The sequence below is a fragment of the Stegostoma tigrinum genome, chromosome 27, assembly GCF_030684315.1.
Source record: "Stegostoma tigrinum isolate sSteTig4 chromosome 27, sSteTig4.hap1, whole genome shotgun sequence".
In the NCBI taxonomy this organism is placed as follows: domain Eukaryota; kingdom Metazoa; phylum Chordata; class Chondrichthyes; order Orectolobiformes; family Stegostomatidae; genus Stegostoma; species Stegostoma tigrinum.
The window spans coordinates 24,582,670-24,593,000 of NC_081380.1; the positions used below are offsets into that span (position 1 = coordinate 24,582,670).

The following is a 10,331-nucleotide window of genomic DNA, read 5'->3' on the forward strand; positions in this document are numbered from 1 at the left end:
ATACTTCAAGGATTCCTCTTTCTGTACTTCTAAAATCCATCCTGCTTTCTTCCAAAGCGCTGCTGCAAACATCCACAGTTGCATATATTCCTTCATTGCGACCATGATATGGAGGTGTCAGTGCTGGGGTGGTCAGAAATGTTACAAAACAGATTACACTCTTGTTAGCAACACTTAAAAGGAGTGAAGCTTCGAAAGCTTGTGTTTTCAAATTAACCTGTTGGGCTACAACCTGATGTCATATGTTTTCTGACTTCATTACGACCACTATCCGCCTTTGATTCTTGGCCCAAACATCTACATGTAATTCAAAGTCTATCACCCCGTTGAAGAGTCCGTCTTATCTTTGCAGCTCTCCCCATTCCTTATTTCCAGAACAGGTCCAGTCGACTTCTCGGATTGGAATCCAGCCATTTCAACAAACTTAACGATATAAAGCAGAGCTTAATGGAGTGAAGAAGGGTCTAGGCCCGAAACGTCAGCCTTCCGGCTCCACTGATGCTGCTTCGCCTGTTGTGTTCATCCAGTTCTACACCTTGTTACCTCAAGAGCTTAATCGAGTGGTGTTTTGCAAACAAGATGGGAATGGGGTCAGAATGTAACAATCTGAGCGTCATGACAATTGCACGCTGCTTAAATACTTCCCTATCCATATATCTCCAAATCAATTCATGCAGTACTCTCCTCTCTGCAAAGTGGACCTCACCCTACACGAACGATTTTAAACAGCGTCTCCTCAGCCCCCCTTCTGCAAACTCAAACAGCCGCGCAAGAATCAGCACAGCCAACCATGGAAAACTGAAGTCCGAAACGGATATAGTTGACACTCATCTGGTGGCACATAAGGTTGGTTCGTGGATACTTCTTTAAAAATATTCATACGGAAACTTTTATTGGTCGGTAGTTGATTTTTTTTTTCAATTTTTAAGAAACTCAAGATGTGTTTTAAATTGATTAATACTGTAATGCGTGAACTTTACATTGGATCATTTGAAGTTCTCCGTAAAGATAAGCCGTACTCCTGCTGCATGAAAACGATCAGGAATAAGCAGACGAAAGGCTAAGGTGAAGTATGCAACTGCAGCTATTGTCAGAATACGGGATTGACCAATGAAAAATACTGAAGTAGACAAAAGTAGCAAAACATGCTAACATCAGAAGGATGATGTATGGCCATTTAGGACAGATTGGGCGCCGTGGCTTAGTTGGTTAAAGCGCCTGTCTAGTAAACAGGAGATCCTGAGTTCGAATCTCAGCGGTGCCTTTGACAGTACATTTTGATTAAACTTTGCTCACGAAATGAGATTTTGTACAAAGAGCAACACAGCACAGGAACAAGTCCTTCTGCTCTCCAGTGCTGCACTGATACATTTTTCCCTTCCATACTAAAGCTGTTTTCACCTGTAGGATCTGTATCCCTCTAGTCCCTTTCTATTCATGTATTTGTCCAGGTGCTTCCTGAAAGCTACTATTGTGTCTGCTTCCACCACCTCCCCTGGCATCATATTCCAAGCACTCACCACCATCTGTGAAAAACTTGCCCCGCACATCTCTTTTAAACTAACCCCTTTACCCCGCACCTTGAACCTCTACCCTGGGGAAAAAGCTTTATTTCCACTCTATCCGTGCCATTCATGTTCCCTGCTCTGAAGCCAATCAGTTTCTCTTAACCATGACCTACCCTTAACAATGTGTCACTTACCTGCCCCATCTTTGCCATCTTGTACCTTTGCACCGACCCCCTATGTAGCACCTAAACTTCACATTTACCTTATATACTCACTGTTGGGTAGCAACTGCCAAAGTGTCTCTGATTCTGAACCTTTAAATTTCAGAATAGAGCAGCAGGCTGCAGTGAAAAGGGGGCGTGGTTTGCCTTCCCTGGATAGATGTGAAGAATCCAAAATGAAGAAACACAGAATGAAAGAAACATTGGAAGATTTTCTTTAAAAGCTAGCATTTTCTGCACAAACAAAACAAAAGGTCTATGACACTTATAAAGCTCATAACATAGCTCAGAAGTAAGTTGAATATACAAAGCCCAGGGGAAAATTCTTAAAGGAAGCATGATTTACAATGCCAATAAAAGAAACTAGACTAGCCAATAAAGTGTGAAACTAATAATAGCAATAGCATAATCAAAAGAAGACTGTGGCTGATTTAGGCACCAAAACTGATATATTCTTCAGGAAGCCATGGGCACAGCTGATGCACTAAAGAAGTACTTTGCATTTGGTAGCACTGGAATAATTAGACCATAGGACATAAAAACAGAAATTAGGCCATTCGGCCCATCAAGTCTGCTCTGCCATTCAATCATGGCTGATACGTTTCTCAATCCATTCTCCTGCTTTCTCCCTGTAACCCTCGATCCCCTTGAGGATAAAGAACTTATCTATCTCCATCTTAAATATATTCAATGACCTCCACAGCCTTCTGTGGCAGGTCAATTCCATAGATTCACCACTCTCTGGCTGAAGAAGTTTCTCCTTATCTCTGTTCTAAAAGGTCTTCCCTTTACTCTAAGGCTGTGACCTCGGGTCTCAGACTCTCCTACTAGTGGAAACATCTCCCCAACATCCACTCTGTCCAGGCCGTTCAGTATTCTGTAAGTTTCAATTAGACTCCCCCTCGTCCTTCTAAACTCCATTGAGTCTGAATCCAGAGTGCTCAATTGTTCCTCAGATGTTAAGCTTTTCATTCCTGGCATCATTCTCGTGAACCTTGTCTGAACCCATTCCAGGGCCAGCACGTCTTTCCTGAGATATGGGTCCCAAACCTGCACACAATACTCTAAATGTGGCCTGACCAGAGCCTCATAGATCCTCAGAAGTACATCCCTGCTTTTATATTCAAATCCTCTCAAAATAAATGCTGAAGTTGCATTTCCCTTCCTAACTACTGACTCAATCTGAATGTTCATCTCGAAAGAATCCTGGATTAGAACTCCCGAGCCTCCTTGCAATTCAGACTTCTGAATTTTCTCCCCGTTTAGAAAATAGTCCATGCTTTTACTCTTCTTACCAAAATGCATGCCCTCACACTTTCCCACATTGTACTCCATCTGCTACTTCTTTGCCCATTCTCTTAACCCGTCCAAATCCTTATGTAGCCTCCCCGCATCACTAATAATACCCGTCCCTCCATCTATCTTTGTATCGTCTGCAAACTTAGCCAGAATACCCTCAGTTCCCTCATCAAGATCATTACTGTATAATGTGAAAAGTTGTGGTCCCAACACTGACCCTTGTGAAACACACTTGTCAGTGACTGCCATCCTGAGAAAGAATGCTACTTTATGTAGCAGTATTGGGTAGGGCAAAACAATTCAGGAGGAACTTGAAAGGTTAGCTGTTCTTAAATTAGAAAAGTACCAGAATCTGAGGGATAAAGTTCGTTGTGAGGGGAGAAAATTCTAGAGCTAATAACCTGTATAAAACATCAGTGACACCACCCCTGGGGTATTGCCTATAATTTTGGTTCCCTTACTTGTGGAGGGATGTAGTTGTACTGGAGACAGTTCAGAGGAGATTCACCGGATTGATTCCAGAGATGAGAGGTTTGTCTTAGGAACACAGGACCAGGAGTAGGCCATTCAGTCCCTCAAGCTTATTCTACAATTTATAGAGATCATGCCTGATCTGAGGCCCAAATCCATATATCAGCCTTTGTCTTATATTGCTTAATACATTTGCTTAATGAACATTTATCTGTATCAAATTTAAAATTAACGATCTAGCATCAACTCTCATTTGTGGAAGAGAATTCTAAACCTCTGCCATCCTTTGGGTGTACAAGTGTTTCCTAACATCTCTCCAGTACAGATTAGCCCTAATTCTCAGACTATGCCATCCTCCCCCACCACACCCCAACCCAACCCCAACAAATGCCCAAGTTTTTGCTATGCAGAGAGATTGAGCGGTTTAGGCCTATACTGTCTGGAGTTTAGAAAAATGAAAAAAAAATCTAATTGAGGTATAAAAGATGCTAAAGACAGGATTGACAAAGTAGAAGTAGAAGGGATGTTTCATCATGTGGGGCATCAGTGAAAGGTTGCAGTTGTAAGACAAGGGGTGAAATAGACATGAGATGAAATTACTTCTCTCAAAGGGTCATGATTCTGTGGAATTCACTAAGCCTAGAGTGTGGTGGTGCTGGTACATTGAGTAAATTTAAGGTGGCAGTAGATAGATTTTTGATGAATGGATTGAAGGGTTGTGGAGAACGGCTGGAAAGTGGAGATGAGGCTCAGATGAGATCAGTCATGATCATATTGCATGGCGGAACAGGCTTGAGGATCTGAAATGCCCTCTCCTGCTCCTATTTCTTATTTGCTTCATGTAAAGATTGGCAAGTAGAGGATATAAATTTAAGGAGTTTAGTAAATGGCAGATGTACTTGTTTCCTATTATTGTATGGTGAAAAAGAATTATGCTCTTTCCCACCCAGTTATTTTGCCATAAGCCTCTCATTTTACAACAAATGAGGTGTGACGATCAGCTACATTTTTACTTAAGAGTAACGAGGGAGATTATCTACTTTTCTGGAGAAAGCTACACACAATTATCAGTTACATCAAAAGACCACATATGAAGGCACCACTGAGATTCGAACTCAGGATCTCCTGTTTACTAGACAGGCGCTTTAACCAACTAAGCCACGGCGCCACATTACATAAACAGTAGTCTTAATTATTCTCCAAAATGGTAGCTTCAGGTTAAGCACTTCTTTTCAGGTTTGGATTTTACAAAAATTCAATTCATCTCACATCAATACACGTTTAACCAACTAATATTACATCCAGTAAACAAGTCAGTACAGACAGCATACATTAAATAGGAGTTAGAAGTACACGCTTGCAGGCAAATTACAGAAAGCTTTATTTATTCATCGGGTAATGACATTGCTGGTAAAACCAGAATTTATTGTCCATCCTCGATTGCCCTTGAGAAGCTGTCATCCATATGGCGGCGACAGTGAGAGTCTTTAGTTATTCAAAGAAAGAATCACACAGATAGAAAATTCACAGTATCAAAGGAGTCAACTTGTCCCATTTACTCAGCACACGGCCAAAAAGGAGTTTCAGAACGTAGCATAATTCCATCTCCCAACTCTTGGACCATAGTCCTGTTCATATATTGACGGAGCCTAGACAGACATTCAAGGTTACCACTGCAAATTGGTCCATTACCCTTTTGGACAACACATTTAAAATCATAGCTAATTGCTATATTACATTTTTATCTTTGTTTATTGAGGCGGCGAAGCGCATTACGGGGCGCCGTGGCTTAGTTGGTTAAAGCGCCTGTCTAGTAAACAGGAGATCCTGAGTTCGAATCTCAGCGGTGCCTTCCAACGGAAGTTTTTGCCCTTTATTCTGCGTTTCGAATCCCTTTGACGACATACTCACTGAACATTTGAATACAGGTATCTCCCAAAATTTCACAGGATTCTTATAACGTGAGTTTACTGAGAAGCAATATCCTGCTAAGATTCTGCCTATTTATGAGACAAGAGCTTTAGCCAACAAAGCCACAGTATCAACAATAGCAATAAGCCGCATAATCAGTAATGCATTATTTTCAGACCGTATATTTTTCTGATTTCCAATGTTGCGAATTGGGCGGTGAGAAGATCAAATGCAACTGAGCACACGGAACAATCAGGCAGTACCAGAAAAAAAATCTAGACTCGAAAGGTTAGCTTGCTTTCTCTCTTCGGATGCTGCCTGATCCGCTGTGATTTCCAGCATTTTTTTTTTGTTTTTAGTCCCAGAAACTTCGGAGGATTTATCCTGCATTTAGTTGACCGTTGTAAAGAGCTGATGGGAGGTTTGAGTGGCTGAACACTGGCCCCGGTGTTCGGAAGGGTTTTGCTTGCCCACCTTAGGAATGCTCAAAAACAAAGTTTCAGTAATTTAGCGAATAGCCCTCCACTGCATCGTGCATTAAGAGCTTTCATAACGCACGTTTTAAGTGCAAATGCATTTCCAAATCCTCAACTGTGCTTTGATCATTTTACGTAGAAGCACCTTTCAACAAATGAGAGAATGGACAGCAAAAGGACGCAGTAGAGAAAGGATAACGTGACGACTTAACACTGCACTTTTGAAATTTTACATTTGAATACAAGATTCTTTTAAAAATATGAAAACAAGAAAGTGCTGGAGAAACTCAGCAGGTCTGGCACTATCTCCTGGTGAAGACACTGCGGTAACATTTCAAGTCTAATGATTCGTCTTCGGAACTTTAAATCGTTTTTTAGTATACCAGAGATCACGGTTATACCAGGCATCTTTTTTTAAAACAAAAATGTTATAACAACAGTGTAAATTGGTTTTTATTATAAAGTACATCAAATCCACAATAATTAAGACGTTTTGAATTTATGTCAGAATGTAAGAAATAGGAGCAGGAGGAGCATACGGAGTCCCTCAAATCTGTTGTTGGCGATCTTCTACTTCGAAAAGGAACTAAGATCTGTGGGTTAACAAAGTGTGGAGCTGGATGAACACAGCAGGCCAAGCAGCATTTTAGGAGCACAAAAGCTGACGTTTCAGGCCTAGACCCTTCATCAGACCCTTTTCTGTTTTCAGAACAGAAGCTCCCTGAAAACAGAAAAGGGTCTCATGAAGGGTCTAGGCCGGAAACGTGCTCCTAAGATGCTGCTTGGCCTGCTGTGTTCATCCAGCTCCACACTTTGTTATCTTGGATTCTCCAGCATCTGCAGTGCCCATCATCAACGATCTGCGGGTGCTGGATGTCAGAATCAAAAGCAGAAATCGCTGGAAAAACACAACAGATCAGATAGACCTGAAAACTGGACCTGAAACATTAACATTGCTTCTACTTCCACACCATCTTTTTCCACTATCCTCTAATGTTTTTAATGTGGTTGGATTTATCAGTCTCATTGTTGAACATAGTCGATGGTTGAGCCTACACAGCCCTTTGGAACAGAGGATTCCAATGATGCACCACCCTCTGATGGAAGAAATTCCTCCTCATCTCATTTTAATTAGCCTTTCTTATGAGACAGCATCTCCTGGAGGACTCTTTTCCACTTCAACCCCCTACCTAGTCAAAGGAAGCATCCTTCCAATTTTGTCCAGTGCACAGAAATTATTTATGCTTGAATGAGATCACCTGTTGTTCAATTTAGGCCTAGTCTATTTAATCCTTCCTCACTGGTCAATCCCTATTGGTAAAGGTGGACCCCTGCCATAATCTAGTGAGCAGCAGTGATCCCAGCACCATTTCTAAATGGTGACAACTAAGAGAAACGAGACCTAAGGCCTTCAATAGAGAAACATAGGGAAAAAAGATGTTAGCTTCCAGAAGAGTGAATAACAAAGAAATTCTGCTGGTTGGTGATGACAAGGAACTCCAAAAACCTTGTGTTAACAATCAACAGAAGGCTACCTCAGAGAACAACACAGAACAACAACAATTTTCTACTTTGGAGCATCTTCTGTCAGCTTTGAAGAGGTTAGAAATTGCAAGGCAGAGGTACATGTGAAGTGACGGCGGGGACAGTCCCGAGTTTGAGTTGAGCTGGAGAACTAACTAGGTGTCAGGGATTGTGTGAGTTAAAGCCAAATAATTCCCTTGATAAAGGGGGAACTCTTAAAGTGCACATTAATTCAGGCAGAAAGGATAATGCAGTACTTTAAGATATGGGTTGCCATGCCAATCAGGCATTGCTGCCTTGCCTACAGATACTATGTGGCAAGGCTGGTGAAATGAAATTAAGTAGGTAACGAAAGGGAGTGGAGAACCAGAGAAATTGCTAATGTAGCCACTTAAAGCTGGCACTTATCTGGTTTGGCAATGTAAAGAGGTATATGATTCTGATCTAACACATCTTTCTGGAGGCAAGGAAAACATGAGGGGAGGCAAGGCAAGACTCCACGGTCTTACAATATAGCTGCAAACAGAAAGTAAACTTTCATTACAGTTGTGAAGGGTGGATAAATCTCCATACAGCTGTGAAGGGTGGTAAACATCCTTCCACAAAGCACAGGAAAATCCTTCAGCTGAAGAATGAACTACAGACTTTAAAACATCAAGGAGACAGTCAAAGTCAATGACCTTCTATTCAACAAATCTTCTGAGTCTGAAAAGCTACATGTTGGAAAGAATAGTGCAACATCCAGCTCATCTGAACTTGTGAAATTCAAGACTTGGGTGGAGATTGCATGTTGCTGAATTAAAATATGCCCACAAATGTACAATAATACGAAAAACAGGAAGGATAGAGACTTGGGAGCAGATGTGTGCATACATCTAAAAGACTCTGAAAGAATTAAAGTTTAATTGAGTGCAATTAGCATCACCCACTATGACGTTGTCATGGATCAGAATAAAGAAAGAGATTGTGGGGGACAGACCTGAGGCTAGTGTGCTCCTAAGGATTACTGTAGGTCACATTAATGTAATCCACACATGCAAAAAACTCTTTAATATTTATTCAACAAGACCCTGCTAGTTATACCATTCTCACTAGTGCTACACCACTTTGGGCTTGAAAGAACTCATACTCACAAACAGCACAACCTGGACCTCAGACTACTACTTTTGCAAAAGTAGTAGAGCAAATAATAATTTGTAAAATATAATAATTTTTTAAAATCATTTAAATGTTTTGCTAACAAGAAATATCTATTTCACTGACTTGGACACTTTCCTGCTAATGATTTGCTTTTATTTAACAATGAATGCTGATAACATTATTGAGAGATAACAAGGTGTAGAGATGAATGAACATTTTCTGAAGAAGGGTCTAGGCCTGTAACGACAGCCTTCCTGCTCCTCTGATGCTGATTGGCCTGCTGTGCTCATCCAGCTCTATATCTTGTTATCTCAGAATCTCCAGCATGTGCAGTTCCTACTATCTCTGATACATTATCGAGAGAATGGTTTTAGCAACCAGGGAACTGAATCAACATGCCCAATTGTGACATCAATTTAAAGTAATTCAGCTTTCCTTATTGTGTGAATCTGTAAGTATCCAAGTAAATATTTTGCTGTCAAGTTGCATATATAATCAAGATTAAGGAATCAAAATTAGGAACAGCACAGCAAAAGTTGCAGCTCCACATTATGGTAATAAGGTATTCCCTGGATTTAATGCAAATAAACTCTCCTGTAAGAACGTCTTCATGTTCTTTTCAAGAGAGAAAGCATTTGAGTTTAAGCTGAGAAAGGGAAGGCAGAGAGTCAGATTGATGGGGAAATGTGCCTGAGTTTAAGTTTGCACGTGCAGCTAGGCCAAGGTTTTGTGTATGGCTGGAAGAACTGTGGACTCCGTAAATCAGGAACAAAAACAGAAGTTGCTGGTAGAGTTCAGCAGGTCTGGCAGTGTCTTTGAAGAAAACATTCTTAGAAAAACGTCTGAGATCTGAGGAAGAGTCACTGGATCTGAAACATTAACTCAGATGTTTTTCTTCCCAGATGCTGCCAGACTTGCTGAGATTTTCCAGCAACTTCCGTTTTTGTTATGTGTACGGGTTTGGCTTTGGCATGCCAATTGCAGCTCTGACTTCTGGTTACAGAAATCACAGCTGTGCATGGACCTTAATCATCCATGCAGCTAGAAGGAAGATTAGAAGGAACGGTAAGGAGGAGGTGCAAGATATTGGGGGTTATATAGGAATGTGAAGCTGATGTTATCATCAAATCAGCAATGTCTTCCTAAATGGTCTAAGTCTGTTCCTAACTCGCACGTTTATATTTGAAAGTAAAAATGTCCCAGCAGGTTTCTGATAGGTAACGAAACAAAATAAACGACACTAAGTCTTAAAAGAGATGAGATAAGGCACAAACGAGAGATAGAAGAAGGCGATTTTATAATGGGACAGGATATGGAGCTCAAAAGCCTAGGTCGGGGTTTTATGTCCCTGGAGCAACCTTGCAATGATGTCATGGAGCCATTTCTCGATGGACCTAAGTAAGTGTAGGTGGTTAAGAATGAGGGAGAGAGAGAAACGAGGAAGGCTAAACAGAAGCCTGAAATCCAGTTATATGAATTTTAGAAGCATTTACAGAGCGAGTTTATGCAATACCTTGCCATATCTTTGATGCAGTTTTCATTCATTATATCTAATAAACACTGTTAAAAAGAAACCCAAACCAGATAGTTCTTGACCTTGTCTTCTCCACCAGTCTGTCTTGAACCAAAACTTTTGGATTTTTTTAAAAAACCACACAAAAAATGCCATCGAATCCTCTGATCAATTTGAGACATGCAACATTTTCCATTTGTAAAGAATATCTTGCACTGAATCGATTTCACGCAGGGTCTGGGGTCATGCTCTATTTTAATCCGAATGT

At 40.8% G+C, this 10,331-nt stretch overlaps 3 non-coding genes across 3 annotated transcripts; 2 read left to right on the forward strand and 1 right to left on the reverse strand.

Annotated features, from left to right (window-relative positions):
* Positions 1-1,190: 1,190 nt before the first annotated feature.
* On the forward strand, positions 1,191-1,264 carry trnat-agu (transfer RNA threonine (anticodon AGU)). Its single transcript has one exon. It is a non-coding gene; the product is annotated as a tRNA-Thr (tRNA).
* A 3,329-nt stretch (positions 1,265-4,593) lies between these two features.
* Positions 4,594-4,667, reverse strand: trnat-agu (transfer RNA threonine (anticodon AGU)). The gene has a single exon. It is a non-coding gene; the product is annotated as a tRNA-Thr (tRNA).
* Positions 4,668-5,277: 610 nt separating this feature from the next.
* Positions 5,278-5,351, forward strand: trnat-agu (transfer RNA threonine (anticodon AGU)). Its single transcript has one exon. It is a non-coding gene; the product is annotated as a tRNA-Thr (tRNA).
* The last annotated feature ends 4,980 nt before the right edge of the window (positions 5,352-10,331 follow it).